Here is a 24,414-nt window from a genome sequence, read left to right as displayed (position 1 = left end):
ATTTTGGCATGGATTACGCGCCATATATACATGATCTACTTGCGAATTTGTGAGCTGCGGACTGACTGCAACTATCGCTCTAGATAGCGCCTCCGTTTCTTCAACATCCACTCCGCGTCCCAATAATCGCTAACTACCTGTGGATTTTCAGAGTGTGGCTGTAATACCGCGGCCCACTTGAACGAGCTGGCACCCGTATACATATCTAGAACCATGTGACTCTCCTGCAACCACCTGAAGGGCGTTGCATTGTCAACAATTTCTAACCACGATGCCAATTCGTCTCTAAGAGGGCCTTTAACCCGTACTAGGTTCTGGGCTAACGTCTGCATTTTTATACACTGCGTGAGCGATCCGTCTTACCACAGAGTAACATAGACTGTCTATGTTACTCTGTGATCTTACATACAGCCGCGCACACTGGATCGCCAACGAAAATAAAACACACTTAGGCGAAAAAAAAGAAAAGAAATGTTTCTGGTCAGGTCGTTCTTTAAAAAATGGTGCGGCGACGCGCATTTTATTTTTTTTTTATTTTTATTTTTTTCCCTCAAGGGAGGGAGGAGGGTCAGTTTTATAGTTTTATCAATATAGTCACATATATACTGTTCATGCAGTCACTGATCATGCCCCCCAAAGAATTTTCTCTTTCTCTTCAGCCATTTTGGTTTGGTGTCAGCCACGGCCGCCAGCCACAAACAGAAAAAAAGGGTGACGCGCTGTTTTTTGTAACCGGGTTACTTGGACTGGTGGCTTCGACAGCACAAAATTCACCAGTTGCAGGAAACGCGCTTTTATATTTTCAGGAATTATAAAAGCCTGGATTTCCGTGTTTACGGTAATCTAATTATATCAGGGATCTGACAGGGCGCAAAACACTTTTCTCCAAAGCAATGAAATACCCTGTATTTATACAGAGACTAAGAAGGATGTATGCGGCAGCTTCGATGAGCTCAAGGTCGGTCCAATTATTAGGTTCCATACCTGACAAGATGTTATAAACACTCTCAGAGGGCCCCCATGCATGTCATCAATATACTGCAAGCATGGAACACCCAACATTCTAGCATAACTGCTTAAAGTATAACCAAGCATGTAGTATAATAGGCTGACAACTTCCACTCAAAGCGGAGGATGTTATTTACATGCCACCGCCCAGCCCACTCGACACCAAAATACCCCTTCTCTTCATCCTGAATTAAAACATGGTCATAACCACTCTTGCCATCACATTTAAATTGTTATTCCCCTTGTTTCATGTACCTAGAGACTTCAATTTATCCATCTTAAACGGCTTATCAGTTATCCATGGATCTCATATCTATACATATGCGTAGTTTTTGGGGCTCTACCGTTGTTGGCATAACTACGTGTGGTGGAGGATCTTTCCCCACCTCACCAAACATTGAGATTTCTCCAGTTTTTAGTCTGTCTGCTATGGTTTTGGATATAAATTCCGCAAATTTCTGGCAGGAGGATTGTTAGGGAAGACTTTTCGAGGAGGCGATGGATCGTCATACTGAGATCCTTTAAAGGTACCCTTGAAATCTTTAAAATATTGCGAAACACAAACTTTATTGCGAACCCAGTATATAATTTGATTTTGGTTATCCTAAGCTGATGATAATTGTTGCAACACTTCCTCGTAATCAGTCCTCTTGGTTCCCGTCTAGGGGCGCCCTAAAGAGTTACCCATGGATACGACTTCCTTAGGGAGGGAATGTCCTCAAGGTCATTTTCCAAACTATGTAAACTGAAAGACTGACAAACTAATAGTATTTTTGTATATACATTCCCATCTTGAGGGAGCCCCCAGACAGGACCTCAGTAAGGAGAGGCTGCATGAGAATTCAAAGGGCTGCATGAGCTCTCCCTGTGTCCAGGGCTAATACTCAGTCAATGCAGAGGTTTTTTTTTGGTATACCGAACTCTCACTGAAGACTAGCAATCATATGCATTACCGTAGCCTGAAAGGGTCACGCTTATAAAGCAAAGTCAGTGTGTTTTTTATTATTTCATCATTTTTTAATGAAAATGATAAATATATGCATATATATGCAAAATTTAAATAAATAAGCAGCAAGGAAACCAATGGTGGACATACATTTTTTCTAATGGACCGGCCAGGCTACGGCCTAGATGCACTTATTCTATACTTCACTACTCAAATAACCACAACAAGGATAAATATTCTAGGATGCAGTTTATTTAGAGTTCTCCAATCCCGAATCAAATATTACATTCAACACAACCGTACAAAAGCTGTACAAGTGAGTGCATGCAAGTGCATGTGAACGTGTGGGCTGCCATGCGTGCAAATAAGCGTGTGCATGCGTGCGTGCGTGCGAGAGTATGAAGAGATTACAATCGAATTATTTTGGTAGAGAAGCCGGGAGACTAATAGTGTTATTGTTGGGTAACAAAGAAGAGGAGATTGTCTAAAGTGTCGAAATTCATGAGAGATAGTTCAAATCGTCGTCTAAGGGCCGATAATGGAAATTTAGACCATATGATAAAAAGAAATAGAAACGAGTCTATCACTTGTTACATTTGTGAAGAAAGGGCCATATTGCTAGTTCTTGCTCAAACACAAAGTAAAATTTTCATCAGAGTCTTTACCCAATCAAATTGTGCTAGACTGCTCTGTATCGCTGCAACTTCAGTAGCTGCAATAATTGTAGCCCTTGGTTGGTGGGGATTGGGCTTCTGTCGTGCGGCTCGCGCCTTGCCCCAACCAGGGCTACAATTTCTTCCTATACCTGCTAGTGTAAAAGCTGCAGTGCGGATCTACACTGCATGGTCCAGGCACACACGGGGCCGCATTATTAGAGAATCTCGCCTTACCGTGTGCAAATTTCACTATAATCCTGCTCCCGGATAATGTTAGAGCCCTTGTAACTCCTATCGATGGTCAACTTTACTCCTTGCAGCTGAAAAATGACAGTTTAATGACTCAGGCGCGAAGTCAATTCGAACTGGACCGCCGTCGTTGAACTCTGTACCCAGCCGACTTGTACCATTACATTTTAGGGGTGGCCGACGTGTGAGGGAGCTGAATGAGCATGCTTACGGTAGCCCTTCACTGCCTCCGGAGCCAAAGCCGGACACTCTTGCCATACTCGTAGGACTAGTTTATGGGATTGAAAGGGGTGGGTAATTTTCATGACAATATATAACTCTTGGTGAATAAAGAGAGATACTTTTGCCGAAGTTCAACTACGCATTTTAATTAGTTCAATAAATCCTGTGCTCTATCTTCCGAACTTTCTCAAATATGTTACGTACTAGTTCAATAAATCCTACACGGGAACGGGTCATTTGAAGCAGTTATAGAACTTTGTGTCCATGTACATTGTTCAGAGGCGTGTGCCTAAGTTAAACTCCATATAACTAGTTCAACTTTCACAACTAAGTTCAACCATCCACCTCCATGGTACAACTACATTTACAAGATGCCGCTGTTGTTCAATGTGAAAAGAGTGGTTCTAAGCAAAATCTGTTCGACTAAAAAGGTCACAATGTGTGAAGTGGGGTGCCAAAACGGCATTCTTGTCCATGACGGCGTGACTTTGAACATTTTTTTTAAAATCGGATATTTTCCATCTAGTATCAAAGTTTGACATATCGACGATTTCGGGATTACTGTGAAATCGCCGATCGACACTGGACTCAGCACTCTGCGTCTGTGAAATCGCCTATACTTACAGAATATTTATCGGCAATTTCCGGACTCTGGACGATACTACAATGACTAGCCTTGTGCCACGGCACGCCGGGTCTGTGAAATCGCCGATATTTATTTATAGTTACTTATAGTGCAGCTTTGCCAAATACTTTGCTATTTGTATACAACACGTAGGTATTTTACTGTTTTTGTAGGGTCGTAGCATTTCTTAACTCATTACACAAACGCGGATTACATTCCAGGTTAATTTTCTCACATGACATTTATGTAGTCTCGCTTCGAACCGTAGTGAACTTTACAGTGTGCATGATGAACTCAGTATGGAAATAGCCTAATATAGGAACGACTTCCTCCAATCTGATTAAAATCAGAAGTAGAGTACGGCGACGTCTTCTTATGCGTACGCGGTATTCTCTCGCTGTCGCGTAGTGAGAGGCGACAGCGACTCGGAGAGAATACCGCGTACGCATAAGAAGACGTCGCCGTACTCTACACCTGATTTTAATCAGATGGACTTCCTCCATCCGTTTGCTCATGACTACTTCAATAATGCAGTGTTTATCAATTTAAAATTTCGGCATTTTCTTGTCTGTCAACATACATCTTAATGATGAAGTAGGCCGGTTGTATGAGGATTTCTTTACATCATTTTCACATCTGTGCTTTTTCATGGATACATCTTTCTTTTTGTAACAAATTCCTTGTAATCAGCATGTTTTACATACATGCTTTGATATTGACCACAGCAGTTTTTGAATAAATCTGATAAAATTTGAAGCACCGAAGTAGTAGTAGTCACAGTAGTAGTAGTATCTATTTAAGCTTCCCATTTTTACACAAAGTTGAGAATGTTCCAGACTAATTAAACTCATGTCATGATGAGTGTGGGGGAAAATGACATACATAACATGATCCGAAGTGGACCAAAAATGGACTCCTGAGATACACCGCACCAATCGACAAAACATGAGCGTGTACACCTAAATAGCTAACATTGACTTCTTCCTGTAAGGTCTGATCGAAACCACTTCAGTGACAAATCAGAAAACATGTACACAGAAAGTTCGCTCAGCAAAATGTTATGATCAACGATGAAAAAAATCTAAAAACAATTATCTTCATCTATATTCTGTAAAAGTATAGACCCTGGTCAGTTAACTTGACTAAAGCAATGTGACAAGAGTGATGTTGTCTGATGATTGTGAGTTGTAACAAAAAAGATTAAATGCATAAAACTGTAAAAACTAATATAAACATGTTTTTCTAGTATTTTAGATAGAACTGGTAGAAGGGAGATAGGCCTATAGTTGTTAACATCACTTTTAGAGCCTCCCTTATGAATCGGAACTATTTCATCACATTTGAAACAGTCGGAAAATGTACCACTATAAGCTTCAAGATTAAAAGAGTTGCGAATATTTGTCAGACATTTCACCACTTTACGCTCTGGCCAAGCGCTAGTCTGGCTCGAACTTCGCTACTAGATGATACTAGAGTTTGTCACGTTAATTAGGCGGGTAAATATCCGATATATATCGAAGATTTTATAGCCTTAGAGATCTATATCGTATAGTATATTAGCCGTAAATATCGATTGGATATTTTATAATTATATCGCGGTGTCCTCTTGTTGTCAGAGCATCTGTATAAAATGGCAAAGACGAGACGACAGACTTTGCATGGCGTGAATATCTCTTTCACTTCTCAGGAAATAAAGATGGCAAGTTCTTCAATGGTCACTGGTCTCTCTTGCTTTCAGCGATAGTGGTATTCTAGCAGTAATTGAAAAGGAGCAAACAGTCCTATGACCTTTTTCAATCCTCCGAAAAGATAGCGTTAAAATAACAACAACTATACTGCCACTAGCGCGCTACTGTACTGCTAGTGCCACCGTTTCATTAGTCCCTCACACCTGTCGGCCACCCCTAAAATGTAATGGTACAAGTCGGCTGGGTACAGAGTTCAACGACGGCGGTCCAGTTCGAATTGACTTCGCGCCTGAGTCATTAAACTGTCATTTTTCAGCTGCAAGGAGTAAAGTTGACCATCGATAGGAGTTACAAGGGCTCTAACATTATCGGGAGCAGGATTATAGTGAAATTTGCACACGGTAAGGCGAGATTCTCTAATAATGCGGCCCCGTGTGTGCCTGGACCATGCAGTGTAGATCCGCACTGCAGCTTTTACACTAGCAGGTATAGGAAGAAATTGTAGCCCTGGTTGGGGCAAGGCGCGAGCCGCACGACAGAAGCCCAATCCCCACCAACCAAGGGCTACAATTATTGCAGCTACAACTTCAGGTGTGTTGGCACCGTAGCGCGATCCACTAGGGCCCTCAGCGCTGCAATCAATTGTGAGCGTGACGTCTGGACGGAGGAATGTGCCAGGTTCATAATTTTTCAGGGGTGTCGTCCATCGAGGCAGTCTCAGTCAACTCCTGTAGTTTTTCCACCAGTTTCTTTAATATCGCCAACTCTCCATCCTGCGACTCTGAGAGAAAAGAAATGCACCTATAATCAATTCAACGTCATAGTACACTCTTGCCTTTACGGCCCCTTTCCTCTTTCCAAATTAAACACACTGTACATTGTAGAGACACTTCAGCTACATTCAAACTTTATCGCATGGTTATAATTAGTCCCAAAGTTTCTAATAGCAGAATACTAGCGCATTTCCCATCCGTTACTGTGTACTGTCCCCCGTATATCACTCAGATGCTGTGGAATAGAGTCAAGCGCGGCGACATTTATATTCTCAACTTTTTTGACAACTTTACTAACATCTTTTGAAAATTTATACATACGCCCTTTATTTTTTATTTTTGATCACCCGACTATTCGTGGTCACACTATCCCTATAAAACACATAGTTGCCACAAAAAATTACCATTCTCCTGGCTGACAACATTACCGTACTAGTGCTTTCATAGGTTTTACCGCCCACTCGGCCTCACCCGGTACTCACGCAGTTACCAGTAACTGAAAGGTGAACTGCCTGGCCGTCTCACAGGCGCTCACATGGGTTTTAACCCACCTGACCCTACACAGAAATTATTGACACTCTGGCAGTCTCAAACTGCCTAGCCCCTCGTTTACATAATAGTTACAACACCCTGGCTACCCACAATTATGCAAGCAAAGCAAAATAATCGCAATCATACCAATCCATAATCCGATAACACTAGGTCAGAATTCGTAATACAATAGTTGTAAACATAGACACAAAACAGCACAGAACAGACAGTAAATAACCGGTACACAAAGTCAAATTCATGAAAGAAAGATATATGGACCTCTAGCCAAAAGACCAAGAAGTGATGTCAGGTGTTTCGAAAATAGTAAGCGCATCCTGCCCGACATGTGGCACCCATGATATATAAATCTGTAAGTCTGATAGGTAGTGGTCACTGAAGCCCAAATGTCACAGATGCCATCAGCGATCATTTATCGAAGAGATATGCTGTATTTATCTACCAGCTTGTGACACCTGCTAAAAAAGCGTTTGAATGTAGAGACAAGTCTTTCTCTGGTGTACCTTGATTTAACAGTTTGTAAGAGAGATGGATGTGTCTCTCTACAAAATCACCATATGAACTGCATGCTCTTGCATATCGAATAAGCTGGGAAATGTAAACCCCATAAGCTGGTGAGAGCGGAATATTACTGATGAGGTGTGGGAAATGGATGATACTAAAGTTGAAATCATCTCTCTTGTCATATTGCCTAGTAGAAAGGTGACCATTAGAGTCAAATTCAAGTAAAATGTCCAGATACGAAGCAGGAAAGGCCGTTTCTGTAGTTTCTTCAATCTCCGATTCTGGAGGATAAATCAGAGCGAGATAGCCACTGAATTTGGAGTTATTTTCATTGTATCTAAATGTTAGGCTGAAAGTTCTAGCTACAGACACCTTTTTCTGTTTCATTAGGTTCTGGATAAATTCTACCTCGTATGAGAACAGAAATAAGTCGGCAAGCAAGGAAGCACAGTTAGTATCCATAGGAATTCCTATACACTGTTGGAAAATGTGTCTTCCAAATTCAACAAATGTCAATGAGGAAATCAAGCATACTGATAATGTCTTTCTCGGTATAAAAAACTTTAGCACTAGTAATATTTTAAACAAAATATGTAGAATTATACCCTAATACTACATATTTGTGACGGCGTGAAGTAGAAAAATGCTTGGTTGATGATGTTTTTCAAGCCTTCTTCAATTATTTATCATGTGGTATTGTGGTATACAATGTGAAAAGTTAGGCATAGTTATCTACAATCCGTGGCATTTTCAGGCCACCGAATTTGAATGTCGAAATCTAAGAAGCAATTCCGAAATATCGTCATATTTCTTTCCGTGATTGTTGTTTTAGAGTTAGCGTATCCAACATCGGATTTTACATGTAACGCCGCGCATTACGCCTGATGATGATATTGGAGAATCAACTAAACGCGTATTGGCTCGAAATCCAGCACCTATGCATTGTTCGCATGAAATAAGTGAAAAGATGCGAAGATCATCGCTTTACAATATGCTTCAAGTAGGCCTAAATCTAATATCGAAATTTGGTGTAGAACTGGAAATTTCATCTGTCAATTGTTCATTTTTAATGTTGACCTTGACCTGGCGCCACAAGTCAGACGGCTATGCCAAACATAAGCTTTACATTAAATGAACTTTTCCGTCAGGCATATATAATTGCGAACGAGTTACTCTTGGTTTTTCTTCCGTAACAGAGCTAGAGATTGTACATGGTCACCATGCCCCCCCCCCCCCCCCCCATCCCAATAGAGCTGTTATAGAGAAGGGTGGACAAAGTTTCAGCGTAACTATGTTTCGGCTAGATGCGTTCCTTACTCAGAATAAAATAATTGATGGGGGTTGATAAAGGCGTAATTGATTTGCAGGCTCTACAGCTCGATGTATTTTGTTCCTTTTTTACACTTTTTCCGGGAGGAAGAAGTGCCTTTATGTAACTATACTCGACAGACAACTGTAGATCCATAGCTGTCCTTGTGCTAGCTGCAAAATTGTAGCTATACGGTGAGGCGGTCGGTGAGTTTTGGTTTTTGCGACCTCGCTCACCAGTAGAGCTACAATGCCGAAGGCCCTGTAGCATACAAAATAAGCGCGGCATTTTCATGTAACATCTCACATATTTACTGCATTTGGTCGTACCGATTTATCACTACTGAAGACTAAACACTATACTACACTAACCTTGTCGTTTATGGGGTTTGGTATTAGCACAGACACGTCGATCGCGTTCCATAAACATTGAGCGTGTTTCTGGGAGCCGCCATTACCGTATACCGGAAGTTGGTAATGGCGGCTCCAAGAGAATTGAAACTTGATACACGCAATCGAGCCCTCGCGATAAATTTGACGTATTAATTTTGTCTAGTGTACAGCTAGCCCTGCGTACGATGCTGTGTGTTCCGCTACAGCTAATCGCCCCGCTCACCACATTTAGCTGTAGCGGAACACACAGCATCGTAAGCAGGGCTCGTGTACAGCAGGCATAGGAACGCTCGTCGCGAGAATTGAAACTTTTGCTATACATAGCAGACATACGCATTTTAATCGAGGCAACAAGGTTCGGTGTTGCAGTTGATTACATTGCGGTCTAGATGTTCTGTGTTGTGCATTTTTATTCCATGTTGAGGGTCGATTTGCATCGCGGTCCAGTCCTCGTGATCCGGTATTCCCCGTTGTTCTCAGTGTTCTTCAATTCAGTCAATTTAATCGCCGTCCCAACGACGCGTTCCGTGTTGCTGTCGATTTGTATCAGGGAGGACTCTACCTCCATGATTTGTATCGCGATCTCTACGTTCCGTGTTGTTGTTCGTTTTAATGGTCAACGTGTTGCTGTTCATGCAGCTGATTTGCATCGCGGTCCCAACCTTCCGTGTTGTAGTTCATTTTAATCACTGTCCCATTTACGTTTTAAGTTACTGTCGATTTGCATTGCGGTCCCGACGTTCAGACTAGTGCATTTTATAAGTGGCAGTCACAACGTTCAGTGTTGGTGTTCATGCAGTTGATTTGCATTACGGTCCCAACCTTCTGTGTAGCGAGTAGCGAGGCAGGCTCAGCCGAGGGACCGTGGCCGATCGTACGAACCAGAAGAGACAAGCACATTATGGTTCAAACACTCAACACTGAAAAAGTTTACAGTTGAGCCGTTCATGCTCTTGCCGCTGTCACAGCCACCAAAAGAACGTCTTCCCAAAGTGAAGGAGGACACTGTCCTGATCATGTAAGCGGAAACCCTAGAAGTTACCCCCGTGGGGAGCTTACGGAGGTGTGAAATACTTACTTCCCGTTATGAGATACGGAGTCGGGCAAACTTCGGAAAGCCGAAAAAAGTCGACTGGAGAGGCTCGGGGACACACCCACATTGCATTTTTCTTTTGCCATATTTCATAATCACGCGCGCTAAACGAAAAAAGAAATGAATGTAACTGTTTTATAGACCATCAACTGTATTTCTGTGATTTTGCAACATGGGCATTTCACCAGACCTTTAAATGCGATTATTATCCCAGCAATGTGCCAAGCGCCTGTGAATTTAAATATTTCATTCGAAACTAGAATTTATGTAGAAAAAGCCGAAAATATTCTTTTGCAGTATCTATTGCCATTTTGAAATGGGAAGAATTGTAAGACCTGATACTCAAGAAAAGTGATGGAATCGTGAAAAGTAAAAATGGAAATGATTCTTATTCCAAATGTAAGCATTTTATTGAAAATTATTGTTTTTAATATTGTATGGCTATTTAAGTATGAAATGTGAAAATATCACAAACTTTGACTCAGCAAGATTGAAGTTATATTCTTTTGAAAAGTTGGCAACGGGAGAAATCAGAAGTCAGGAATTCCGGTGATTTGCATTAATTTGTAAGAATTTACAATTCTTTCTCACCAATCCTGCGACTATATTTCGTACTGAAATGTGAACCCTAACAATATTTTAATCTTTAGTCAACAAATTACTTAAAATAGAATGAATCGTTGCAAAAATATTTTAAGCAAACTACGCTGTGCTACGCCCCTTCATGTGTTTTGATCATTCTTCAACATTTTGTGGTAAAAAATGTGACAGTCACAAAGTAGACCTGTATGCCATTACAACGTTCTTGTGATCACACGCCGAGCATGCACGACAGTGTAGATGAATCGATTCTCAACTTCACTTCGAGACTCGTGTCAGTTTTATGTCACCGTCTCCACATGATGGACAATGCCCCTGCTCCCAAACCATGCCCCTCGTTATCATTAAATCAGAAGATGCCAACTCGTAAAATTTAAGGTAGATCCGTTTACACTTCCGGGAGAGTTCCGTGTTAAAGTGCATAGAAAGACCCTCTTTCAAGCATTTCATACAACTATTGTCTTCATAGCCTCCCAGTCGCAGTTAGCCATAAATTCCGCGACGACTTACCGGACGGGCCGGGAGACATCGACTAACACTTCCACGCATGAGGGTCGTGTAAACCCGGATAATGTATGCTTCATATTTCTACAGAAGTTTGTCTAGGGAATTAATCTGTACAGAACGCTCAGACATATGCTTGAAAATTATGGACTGCTGTTATTTACCACAGTTTTTTTTTTCTGACGTATTGCTGAAACGAGGGATATCGTACTTCAGATTAATTAGATTTTTTTACTGTTTCCGTCGGAAACGTTTTGCGGAGAATCAGTTTGCAAGGGATTTCAAGGGAAAAATTGGTATCGCCGACTTTAAGTTGCTTGTGCTGGATTCTATACTTCTTTTCAATATTCCACTTTCCTGCAGAAAAGAGTCCACGGTATGAAGACGTTTACCGCTGTGATCTGTATTGCCGTCAATCTGTGTCTCCTGGTCGAAGATTGCGAAGGCCCGCCACCACCACCAACAACTCCTCCTTCTTCATCAGTAAGTGTGAACCACTCCTCCTTTCGGAGAAGTAATAAATATATAGCTGATCAAGTTTCTTTGAATGAAATCGTTTCAGGTTCAACTTTGATTTGGGTTTAATGCAATGTTTATGTATATATTGTGCAGAGAGACAAGTAATCAGAGACGGCTCCATACACTATAGGAAAAAAATTGCCAGACTGGAGCGAGAAAGTGACGCTTTCTCGCCATTGGTTAGAATCTCTTGTTATTCTCACCAATGTTGGTGAGAATTTTTTCACTGATGAACGGCGAGTCTGGTTAATTCTCACCAGTGAACAGCGAGTCTCCTTGATTCTCACCAATAAGTGATGAGTCAGATATATTCTCACCGTGAAAATTACCATTCTCACCGTGCTTGGTGAGAATTTCCAGTCTCACCAGTGAGAATCTGTTATCATACTTTATTCTCACCAAGGAGTATATTTCTCACATCTCTCTGGTGAGAATTAAAAAATTCTCACTAACGACGGTGAGAATAACAAATGATTCTCACCAATTGCGAGAGAGTGTCACTTTTCCGCTTCAGTCTCGCAATTTTTTTGCTCACGTGTTGACACACGTGAGCATATGTTGCAGCGATGTCTGTCTGTCTGTGTGTCTGCCTGTGTGTCTGTCTGTGTGTCTGTCTGTGTGTCTGTCTGTGTACTCAATATCTCAGGTATGTTAATGCATGGGCATAGGCTTACATACATGTAAAATCAGTTTGAACAATACTTTTTAATCAGACCTGGTCAGAAATTGTGAAAATTGCCAAAAAATATGTTTCGCATTTGATTAAGTTTGAAATTTATCATAATATTTACCTAAGTCAGGTCACGTGACCATAATCTGTTATTTTCCCGCCAAAATTGTATATTGCAAATAACTGAATATTCCAACCGTTAAACATCAAAATATTTAAAATATTATGACCAATAATGTAAAATGGGATGGAAACTTGTGTTAGAACTAGTGGCAGATGCAAAATTATTGGATTTTGAATATTATTTCTTCACAAAAAACAACAAATATAATATTTTTGACGTTTTACATGAATATTTTGAATATCAGAAAGAAGTATAGATAGAGTTTCATGAGTGCCATGTATTTTTGAAAGAATATGATAGATGTTGTTTCCAAAAGTGCAAAGAAAATCAAGAAAATTTAACGGTTTACGGTTGGAATATTAAAATTAATAAAGACGTAAATTTTGGCGGGAAAATATCAGATTTGGTCACGTGACTCAACTCGTCAAGATTTAGGCAGACATTTTTTTTAAAGAATTTAATAATTCCAGTAATTAGGCCAAATATCAATCAAATCTGGTGGTTTTTAAAGATAATTGATCATTTTCTTACTTTTGGGCTTGATGGGTACAAACACCCATGCATTAACTTACTTGAGATCTCAAAAACGGTTCATCAGATCAGAATCAAATCTAGTACATAGATTCAGTTTGCAAATGGCAAGAACTGATTAGTTTTTGGTGGGTGTGGCTTGCTTACTTTTTGCTCATTTGCATAATTAATGATTTTAGAAAAAACGGATATATATTGACAACGACTGCACACAATTCGATGAGATTCGCTACAAATGTTGATCACACCAAGATATATCAGCTGTGAAAGGTATTAAGGGTTGACATAAAAGATAATGGATAATTTGCATATTTAATGAACTTTCCTTATTAGGGATACATATCTGATTTGACTAGATCAAAATTGACACATCTTGGTATGTATATTTAAGATACTATGATTTAACATTATTGAAAGTCATTAAGCATTTTTACTTCATCAAACTCTTTATTTGCATATTTAATGAACTTTTGAAATTAGGGATATTTATTTGAATTGACCTGAACAAAATTGATGAAACCTGCAGTGCACATTAAAGATACTATGATATAACATTTTTGAAAGTCATTAAGCATTTTTACTTCAGCCAAATACTTATTTGCATATTTAATAAACTTTCCTAATTAGATATATATATATCTGACAAAAGTTGATGAAACTTGCTATATGCATTGACGATACTATGATATAACATTATTGAAAATCATTAAGCAGTTTCACTTCAGCCAATTTCTTATTTACATATTTAATGAACTTCACTAATTAGGGATATATATCTGAATTGACTCGACTAAAGTTGATGAATCTTGCTACATATATTGAAGATACTACAAACAACATTATTGAAAGTCATTAAACCTTTTTGCTTCAGTCAATTCCTAATTTGCATATTTAATGAACTTTCCTAATTAGGGATATTTATCTGTATTTACTAGACCAAATTTGACGAAACTTGCTATGTACATTAAAGATACGATGATACAACATTGAAAGGCATTAAGCATTTTTACTTTAGCCAATTCCTTATTTGCAAATTTAATCAACTTTCCTAATTAAGGATATTTATCTGTCTTGACTAGACCAAAGTTGACGAATTGCTTTTTACATTAAAGGTACTATGATATGACATTATTGAAAGTCATTAAACATTTTTACTTCAGCCAATTCCTAATTTGCATATTTAATGAGAACATTTCAGTCCATTCCTAATTTGCATATTTTAATGAACTTTCCTGATTTGGGATATATACTTGGATTTAGAATTAATCTGTGTTGAATATTATTCTTTATGTTGATCATAACACTTTCAATGAAGTTGCAAACAGGTGGCAAAGGTTCAAATTTACACATAACTGCAATATAATGAAACACGTGAGCATTTTCAGTTCATATCTGGTTTCCTATAGTGATAGAAACCGCAAGCATTGTTGTGAGAACATACAAGAGAACATTAAGCTCACCATTGGCCTTCATCGACATCATCTCCGTGAATGTTGTTCCTTACCCACGTCTATACTCATGCTTCGTATAGATACTCCGTTCTTCAATGTATTCATTCTCCATACTTACAAATATGGAACACAGGAACAGGATCTAGCTTCCACATAAAAACCAGATATGAACTGTAAATGCTCACGTGTAAATTTGAACCTTTGCCACATGTTTGCAACTTAATTGAAAGTATTATGATCAACATAATGAACATAATTCACCACAGATTAAGTCTATAGGTCATTAAGTATTGAAATATGTAATTAGCTGAATAAAATATTAATTTCTTTGACTGCTGTCATTGTATCACCACTTTATATAGCAAGTGTAATTGCCTTTGGTCAAGGCCTTCAAACTATATATTCCAAACTTTGAAAGCTCATTAGATATGCAAACTATAAATTAGCTGACATGAAAACTTAAATGCGAAATGACTTCCAATATTGATATAACCTGGTGTCATCATCAATGTACATAGCATGTTATGCCAATTTTGATCAAATAAATCCAAGTATATATCCCTAATTAGGAAAGTTCATTAAATACACAAATTAGGAATTGGCTGAAGCAAAAATGCTTAATGCCTTTCAATAAAGTTAGCCTACATAATAGTATGTACATAGCAAGTTTCATCAATTTTGGTCATGTAAATTCAAATATATATCCCTAATTTCAAAAATTCATTTAATATGCAAATTAGGAGCTGGATGAAGTAAAAATGCTTAATGACTTTCAATAATGTCGTATCATAGTATCTTAGCAAGTTTCGTCAACTTTGATCTTGTCAATACAGATAAATATCCCTGATTATGAAAGTTCATTAAATATGCAAATAAGGAATTGGCTAAACTTCAAATGCTTAATGACTTTCAACAATGTTCTATTATAGTATTTTTAATGTACATAGCCAGTTTCATCAACTTTGGTCTCCACAATTCAGTGAAATACCCCTAATTAGGAAAGTTCATAAAATATGCAAATTAGGAATTGGCTGATGTAAAAATGATTAATGACATTTAATCATATTCTATCATAGTATATTTAATGTACAAACCAAGTTTCATCAATTTTGGTCATGTAACTTCAAATATATAGCCTTAATTTCAAAAGGTCATTGGATATGCAAATTGGGATTTGGATGAAGTAAAATGCTTAATGACTTTCAATAACGTTAAATCATAGTATCTTCAATATGCATACCACGTTTTGTCAATTTTGATCAAGTAAATCCAGATATATACTCCTAATTAGGAAATTTCATTAAACATGCAAATTAGTAATTATCCTTCAGGTCACCCCTTAATATCTTTCAAAGCTGATATATCTTGGTGTGATCAACATTTGTAGCGGATCTCATCAAATTGTGTGCAGTCGTTGTCAATATATATCAGTTTTTTCTAAAACCATTAATTATGCAAATGAGCAAAAAATAAGCAAGCCACACCCACCGAAAACTAATCTGTTCTTGCCATTTGCAAACTGAATCTATGTACCAGATTTGATTCTGATCTGATGAGCCGTTTTTGAGATATTGAGTACACAGACAGACAGACGGACAGACAGACACACAGACACACAGACAGACAGACAGACAGACATCGCTGCGACATATGCCCACGTGTGTCAACACGTGAGCAAATTACAAAATCTTGACATCCACTTATATATATATATATATATATATATATATATATATATATATATATATATATATATATATATATATATGTATGTGTCTGTGGTGTCTGTGTGTGTGTCTGTGTGTGGTGTGTGTGTGGGTGTCGACACCATGTCAAATGTTATTCTGATGGCCGTGTGACGGTAGCTCGCTCATGGAGTTGAGGTCTATGCTGAAGAAGACAAACCATTGTCTGGCTATTGAGTGGGCCTCGTGTACGCGAACGTAACATTTCGTGTTTCGGCGAACTTCAAGCTTCATCTCAATTAACGATGTCTTTGATCAAATAGTCTTGAACGTACCCGTAAGCGTCACGATATTCGAATGCAAACCTTTGGTCCGCCAAAATTAAAACGCACCGCTAGATTCCATAATGTTGAAAAAGTATGACTAAAATGCTGCACATTGACTGTTTTAGTCCTTTTATTTAGTTGAATTTGGCTAACCAGAGTTGACTGTCTATTCCATCCACTTTTCAATGCGGTTACTGCGACGGCCTGATTTCCCGAGAAATCAATCCAGATGACGGTTCAATAAGCTATAGATATTGTCCCTCGTGTGGTTACGGTTGTAAAGAATGCAAGCTATATCAGTATAATGATTTTACTCTATATGGATGTAAAGTCAGTTGTTGAAGTGGTTTGGTATTCACTCTATTCTGGTAAGTAGAAATCGGAAACCTTCGGTTGGCGATATCAACTTTGACGATTCAATTGAGAAGTCGACGGAACTGGTGTATATTTTCTGCACACTTTTCCCGAACTTTTTCACCTTTTAACCTGTTCATCATAAACAGGGACCTCTGATGCAAAAGTAATTGGAAATCATGGATATGTTTACACCGAGCCATTGCATAGTCGTTTTTATTACCAGTAGATGAAGCCGGGGTTGGGGCTAAAGAGTGTTTCAAGTAGCACCTCTGATCCGTTTTACTTGTAGCAAGAATCTGAGATCGTTGATGGAGCAGGGGTGGTGTGTTACACTTTTATACACTGACTATTCTGGAGTTTCGAAAGCCGCCTTACCACAACAAAACGACCCTAGAATTTGGCAATTTATCAGTCAGTTCAGTAACTATCATCGGTAATTGAAATGTAAAAGTCAATCTCCATCACACAGCCTTCTCCGAACCAATATTTCCCCCAATGTATCTCTTTACGTAACATGAGTCATAAAAGCGCACTTTTGCTTTTGGTTTGTAGGGGAGAGGTCAGACTTCTTGTTTTTGTACCGTAAAGTGATAGATATTTTCCTCGAACTTCCTCTTCCTCTTTTCAGGGTTTACGTAACGGTACATGATTTTTGTCATTTGACGACGTCGACGAGTTGAAAAGATTTGACCATAAACATAGATCTATTTCACCGTCTTTGTCTCCAACAGGTAACACTTACGCCCATGCCGAAGGCCAATGTTTAACAGTAGCATATAATATACAAATAAACCGCTTGTGAGAATTTATATTGGATGCAGATTTGCTGTTACTATTTTGTGTAATTTTCGGACATTGTAAATTGCCATAATATTTCGTAATGTGACTAATGAAAGACTGTAATCGTTTTCGGTCACTTTTCTTGTGACAGAGTGTGCATTTTTTCACTGACGGATGGGAAGCACTGCACCATAAAAGGAATATTTGCATCAATGTAAAATGTTTTACTATACGTTTCTTCCTATACTGTGCGAATCCCGAAGAATATTACTTTGAGTCAAACTGTAAATTCGTTGCAAGTGTAAAATAAATAAGTAAATAAATAAATAAATAAATAAATAAATAAATAAATAAATAAATTTACTTTTGCGTGGTCAGTACTTTCCAACTTTGTATCGCATAAAATTTAAAAGAGGTTTGATTCCATACCTTTTACAGGTTATGTATTTCAGATATCTGGTGTGGTATGCAAGTTTTACCATAGGAAATTAAGCCATTGTACACATGTCTTTACTTGTTCATTGGAGAGACAACACACTGTAGAATATGCATAGAAATATACCTTCATAAAAACGAAGAGGTCCTGTCGTGTGCATCACTGTCTGGGAGGTGTCAATTTGTTAGGTTTAATCTCTCTGCTGACTTACATCGACTTCAATAATAGTTCACAACTGAAGACTACAAATACAAAGGTTCTTGGGTGGAAGAATTTAGGGGGGGGGGGTCGAAATTTTGGGGTTAGTAGAGAGGGACTTGAAAGTTTTGCTCTACTTATAATGGGGGACCTAAAAATATTTTGGTTCCCTTTTATTTTTACATTTTCCCCATTCTAAGGTTTGGTAGTTAATTCAATGAAGAATGAATAACATTTTTATGTCACCCAATGGTTCTGTTCGTAATTATTAAACAAAATCTAGAACCCTTTTGTTGCATTTCATGACTTTTATTTCGAAAAAATCTAAAAATATATGTATGAATTTTCGTTAAAAAATGAGTAGTCATCGTAACGGGACAGAAGCTGAAACTGTTGATAAGTTTTCAATATTTCGTTGCAATGTATCAGATACAGTTTCTTGGTGTCTCGATCTCTACAGTATGTTGACACACCCAATATTTAGTTCGTCGACAAAGCCCGTAATAAATATTGGTGATAATTGAATAAGGATCTAGACTGAAAGCCATTTATCAATGATACAAATGCACGATACACATACACAGGCAGCGTTTACAAACTGAATACTGGACAGTTTAACATGCTGTAGGGAGTAGAACAAGAACGCAGTTGTAAAAACTGAACAAAAATATTGTCAAAATACAAACTTAATAAAACTACTGCCCTGCTACTGCCTACGGGCAGTGTCACTGTCACTGCACACCGGTAGTGACAGAGAGATAGCTCTGACTTTGATGTAGTTGAAGAAGAGTTTGGGTCATATGAATCTCATGACAGTGAAACATAAGCTTACTTGCACACAAGATCAAATTAGACAGCATCAAATAGAATAGCAGACCAGGAGACTTGACAGTTATCAGGGTTTTTGAATTCTGTCATATTAAAATAATCAAATATTGAAGAAAAAAGAGGGAATCACCATACTTCATTTTCTCAAATGTACGATGAAAGGTCACTTTTTCACGAAAAATCACCCTTAAACTTAAAGCCACAATTTTCAATCCCAGGTTCTCGCATTAGTGGAGTTCTCCTCCCTGTCAAACACTTGGCCAGTACGATGTTTGATTTCTATAACATTAATTACACAAACTGATTTCAACCTTTTAGCACCTTTTGCTAAGCCTGCAAATAGAGTTTATAAAAGCGTTTCACTTTGATTGACGGTCGGTTCAAATTGCTAACGGTCATATATTCCCCACCATCAACGCTCGAATTTTCTAAAAAATCGTCTTCCAGTCACTTTAGAATTTGAATATAACCACAGAGGTCGATCGGTAACAGCTTCACGCTGACCGCTTGGCAGTCTGTCTGCGTTTTTGCGGCCGCAAAAACTAAAAAGTGGTATTTTCTGGGCGTGTGCCCGCGTGCTGCCTGTTTGGTGTCCACTTACACGATGAACGCCGCCATAGCTTCGCGCCGTTTTAGAGGGAGGCAAACATTTAATTTGAATTTAGTGAACTTTAATAACTTAAACCCGGACCGCGGGTATAAAAGGAACGCAGCTAACACGCACATAAACATGATGTTAATTTCATTTTAATAACGTTAACAGCATCATGCAGACAGCTCTGCAAATATCCACTCAAAGCACTAATAGAGGAAACTTTTTCATGTTTCATGAACGCATGAATATCCATCGTATGTTGCTTTAAGAAAGCACCAGACATATCGGTCGTGTTATATAGGCAAAATTGATCGAACCTTGCGCCGACAGAGATAGGCACACCGGGGGATCCACTTCCGGTTGTGGGATTCAAATTTACCGACTGAATGAATTTTAATGACTTCACGACTGAAAGAAGTTTAATAAATAACGTTTCAAAAAGGTAAAACTTCACAATTCACAGTATGTAAATCATTTTTTCCAGATACTGTCAACAATACTGTTTATAATGTCTCGCACAATCATATCTGACGCTTTGCCACCTATAATATACTGCCAACACTACTGTCAAAATTGTCCCTTTCAAAAATACTGTAAACAATTCTTCTTTGTAAGAAATACCGTCTATCATACTGTTGATTATTTCTTTCCCCTCATACAGGCTTCCCCTTTCACTTACAATTGTAGAACTGGATTGTGGGGTTTCCCTTTCACTGACAACTGTAGATCTGGATTGTGAAGAGAATCTACTCTTGACCTTCTGAAAGAGTTGTTTTATCTTCTGATGGGATTCCTCCTTAAAGTTGCTTTGTTCTCTGCGTTTCTTAGCTTTTTCATGTGGATCTATATTTCTGTCAGCTGGTGCTAACTTCCTTCTCTGTTTGGTTTGATTCTTTCTTTTCTTTCTGCAATTTCCTCTGTCAGTGGAACTCTTGAACTTTGAGTCATTCAAACACTGCCCGCTTCCTTTTCCCTGATATCGTTGACATGGCTATAGTAGGCATAAACTTTGTTTTAAATTTTTAAGTGTATTCTAATTAGGCCACCCAGAGACAAGGTAAAAGATAACAAAGGGGGTATTTTTGGAATTATTCTTTCGGAAATTCAGCTGGTCATCTCTGAAATTGTTGATTTGAGATGTTCAATAGGTACAGATATCTTGGATGTGTAATCTTTCCTCATCATACGCATGTAAAGAGTTGAAATGATCTTTGCAATCCGAAAATCGACAGGAGATCTCTAATCATATATAATACGATAGGTTATTATCCTCTCAGGGAGTGCAAAAAAGCTAATTGCCAGAAATCAGAGAGTGGGAAAAAATAATGTACAATGGATCAGGTTAAAAAATAATGCTACCTCATCAATCTTCCAGACCTTCCACGATATCGAATGGCCCACCCAGATTATTGACAACAAGCTTCATTTCTATTTAATCTTCAGTGTCACTCGCCTTGCTCCAAATATCAAGTCATGAAGAATCTTCACCTAGAAGACATGAGTCTTTAACGCTTGTGTTGATTTGATGACCCTATCGAAATGGAAACAGCTAACATTGCAATTGTAACAAACAAAAACGTTGCTGTAGATAGTCAAATAGATGATTCACGCATAAAATTAGCCTCACTCATATCTACCCTTTATAACGCCACGATGGTTGATAGTGTTTCCGGTAAAAATTATTTATTGTCGACTTATAGTAAGACAAGTTGAGGCTTGCATCGAACTACAGAGGCACTGACAGACCATGATAGTAAATGTATGATAAATATAGAGAAAAGCTTGTAGTAATTTCATGAGAGTAATTCATTGATTTTGAAGTCTTTAGGTCTGCATTCATATCTAGAAAAGTCAATAGGAGGTAGGGATTAAGCCGTACGACGGCCTGACTGTAGTTGAATGATAGCTATTATCACTCGTACGCAAATTCAAACGTCGTAATATCAAATAATAATAAACTACAATTAGTGTGTGGAAAATTTCCCGGAGTAAATAACTGTACTTGCGTGTAACTGTTCTCATTCACCTTTAACCCTTTTCCTGCCAGACAGTAATAACTGTATCACTTCCCCATCAGCCAAGTCATTAAAAAGCGGTATTGAGCCAAAACATGACGTATTTTCACCCACTTGGCTTGGTATGTTATAGCATCTTTTGTCCAAAAAAAAATCAACTTTACAGTATTATGTTTTCAACAGCCTTCAAATGTACAGTATTATTTTAAAATACATCATATGGAATACGTTGTGTTTCATTAATTTTAACCATCTTGACCTGGTGGTGAAATATGGACTTGGCAGGAAAAGGGGTTAAAGAAATAGGCTATCTTTTAAAATGTTTTGAAAAGCCACTCCTATCAGAACTCTTCTGTACGTGCAAACATAGCGATGCAGTGATGAGAAATTCAGTGATAAATGTATAAATGAAGAAAAGAAGTGATTTATAAATTCAGTTAATAAATATTTCCTCTTCATTAATCTTGAATAAAATGGCCCACTGTCTCATCTTTGTAGAAACCAAACTACTGACTTTGTACACATCATAATTGTTTGCGTTCGCTTTTAATACTCCCTGAGAGGATAATAACCTATCGTATTATTTATGATTCGAGAATGATCTCCTGTCAATTTTTGGATTGCAAAGATCATTTTCACTCTATACAGAGAAGTGATTCAGTGAAACCAACATGGCGAAATCAGAAATTTAATTTGTACTGGCAAAGTACACTCCGAAAAGGAGAGGTACACACACTAGAAAATTGATCCCACCGAGAAAACATTGACGTCCAATGTTTGGTCAAAAGGGCACATTTAGAATACTTTTCGGTACAAATAAATATAAATAAAACTACTTCGAGGACTTCGAATTGCCAGAGTTACTATTTCATCCGATGAATTATGAGGGACTTTTTTTCAATGACAGTCCCCCGTTTCAGCTCGATCTTCTTTGTTTGTTTGTACATCGTCTTTTTGTGTTGCCTGTTTACTATCCCAGGCTGTTTTCAGAATCATTGCACACGCAGTTAGTATAATAAGCAAGCCTCCAACAAGTTCAAGTGCGATCGGTGGATCTTCTTCCAGAAAAATGTACTGCAAACTATAGGCCACTGGAAAGTCAATGTTTAGGATTAGTGAGACCAAAGCTGCTCTCCCGTTCTGAGAACTTTTGATTTGGGTTGTCATGGCAATGGCGTAGCCGACGCATTTAGCCAGGAGCATAAGTGCTACGCCTTCGCTCATCCTCCATACAGGGTTTTCCATGGTTAGCATAAGTACCATGGAGATTAGGCAGCTGATGGTGTTACCATAGAATGATTTGGTGTGGTTTGAAACATCCTCCTGAAGCGCACTGCAAACTATGACGACCGAAGAGTCGCATACCGCATTAAGGAGCGTGAAGGAATAACCGATTATCAAATCATGTTTGTTTCTTTCGGCCTCATCTGCGCTCTGCTCCGTCGTCTTTTGATTGTCACCAAAAATAGATGTTGGGTGAAGAAACAGTAACACGCCGATTATAGTAATGACGCTCCCAACTACATCGGATATTTTCAACGATTCCGTGAGGAAAAGGATTCCGCCAACGATGCTACAAAGTGGGAACAGTGCCGTCTTTAGACCGGTGACAGTTCCTACAGGTATGTGCAGTAGTGATGTGTGGAATGTTACATTACTGAAACACATGGCTAATCCAAAACTCACCATCAAAACGGTTGTGCGGGCGTCCCAGAGTAATCTCTCATTTTGCCACAAGGCAAGTGTGAGGGATATGAGTGCACCGACACCGAACATGAGAAATATCTGTTGGTAAGGGAAAATTCCAGCGACTATCAAAAGGGTTGAAATGAATCCGACAATGCCAAGGAGAAAGCCAGCAAGACCAGCTAAAGAGGCTCCAAGCATCGAATATCGGCAGCTTGTCCTGTCTTTGGTAGTTTCATTTTCAGAAGAGAAGAGATACTTTCCTTCACCAGATTGTCCCATCTCCATGTCTTTAGTATTCCCAATGGTAACAGCTCATGTTACAGCAGGTCCAATTATGAAAAGATGAGGTGAGGGACGTTTTGTGTTTCTGGCTTGTTTGTATTTTCACAAAATACTTAATTTGGATGTACGTGAATATCAGTGACTCATAAATATTACCAATTTGCATACGGTCTCGTTTATGTGGGTTGTCCACAACAAAGCACATCTGTACTTAATGTAGGTCCAGTAAAGTTATGATGACGGAATTGTAGTCAGAGAAATATTTCAGATGCCATGTTTGGTTTGGAGAGTCAAAGAACTTTTCCTTGTATCTTTTGTTCTGTGTCTGCATGATTTGATTTTCAAAATGCCGCCAGGATTTTGACACGGGAAACGTATCACTGACAATCTTTTTTTAAATAACAATGAATATTTGAAACAATAGTTGATACTCGCTTCTAACCGAACGGCGAGGTCTTAGAATAACGAAAACGTTATCCTGAAACTGAAAGTTTGTCTAAACGCTACATACCTATATAAACTTATTAGGCCTACATATCAGAGGGACTTGATCAAAAGTGTCGGCCGAGGTTTCAGACCTAAATCGACAAAAGTTACCTTCGAGAGACAAGAGCGTGAATAAATTTCCATTGTGATTTGAACGTTTTTGAAAAACAAACGTAGATATGTTACGGTGAATATCATACTAAATTAAACAAAATATCGGATTCCACAAAAATAATGGTCACTTGGCAACTATTCGAACAAGCCTGGATGACGTCATTCATTTGGACCGGCAAATCAAATTGGAAAGCATTGGAATGTGGGCTT

General features: G+C 38.5%; 1 long non-coding RNA gene across 2 annotated transcripts in view; it reads left to right on the top strand.

Annotated features, from left to right (window-relative positions):
• The first annotated feature begins 11,058 nt into the window (after positions 1–11,058).
• LOC139146314 (uncharacterized) overlaps positions 11,059–24,414 on the top strand; it is a 25,233-nt gene continuing 11,877 nt past the window's right edge. For both annotated transcript variants that reach the window (XR_011555111.1, XR_011555110.1), the window contains exons 1-2: positions 11,059–11,187; positions 11,482–11,601. This is a non-coding gene — a long non-coding RNA (uncharacterized lncRNA). The remainder of the gene's footprint in view (positions 11,188–11,481; positions 11,602–24,414) is intronic.

Source organism: Ptychodera flava, chromosome 12 (genome assembly GCF_041260155.1).
Source record: "Ptychodera flava strain L36383 chromosome 12, AS_Pfla_20210202, whole genome shotgun sequence".
Lineage (NCBI taxonomy): Eukaryota > Metazoa > Hemichordata > Enteropneusta > Ptychoderidae > Ptychodera > Ptychodera flava.
Note: the sequence above shows the minus strand (reverse complement) of the source record. Positions and strands in the feature narration are given on the sequence as shown.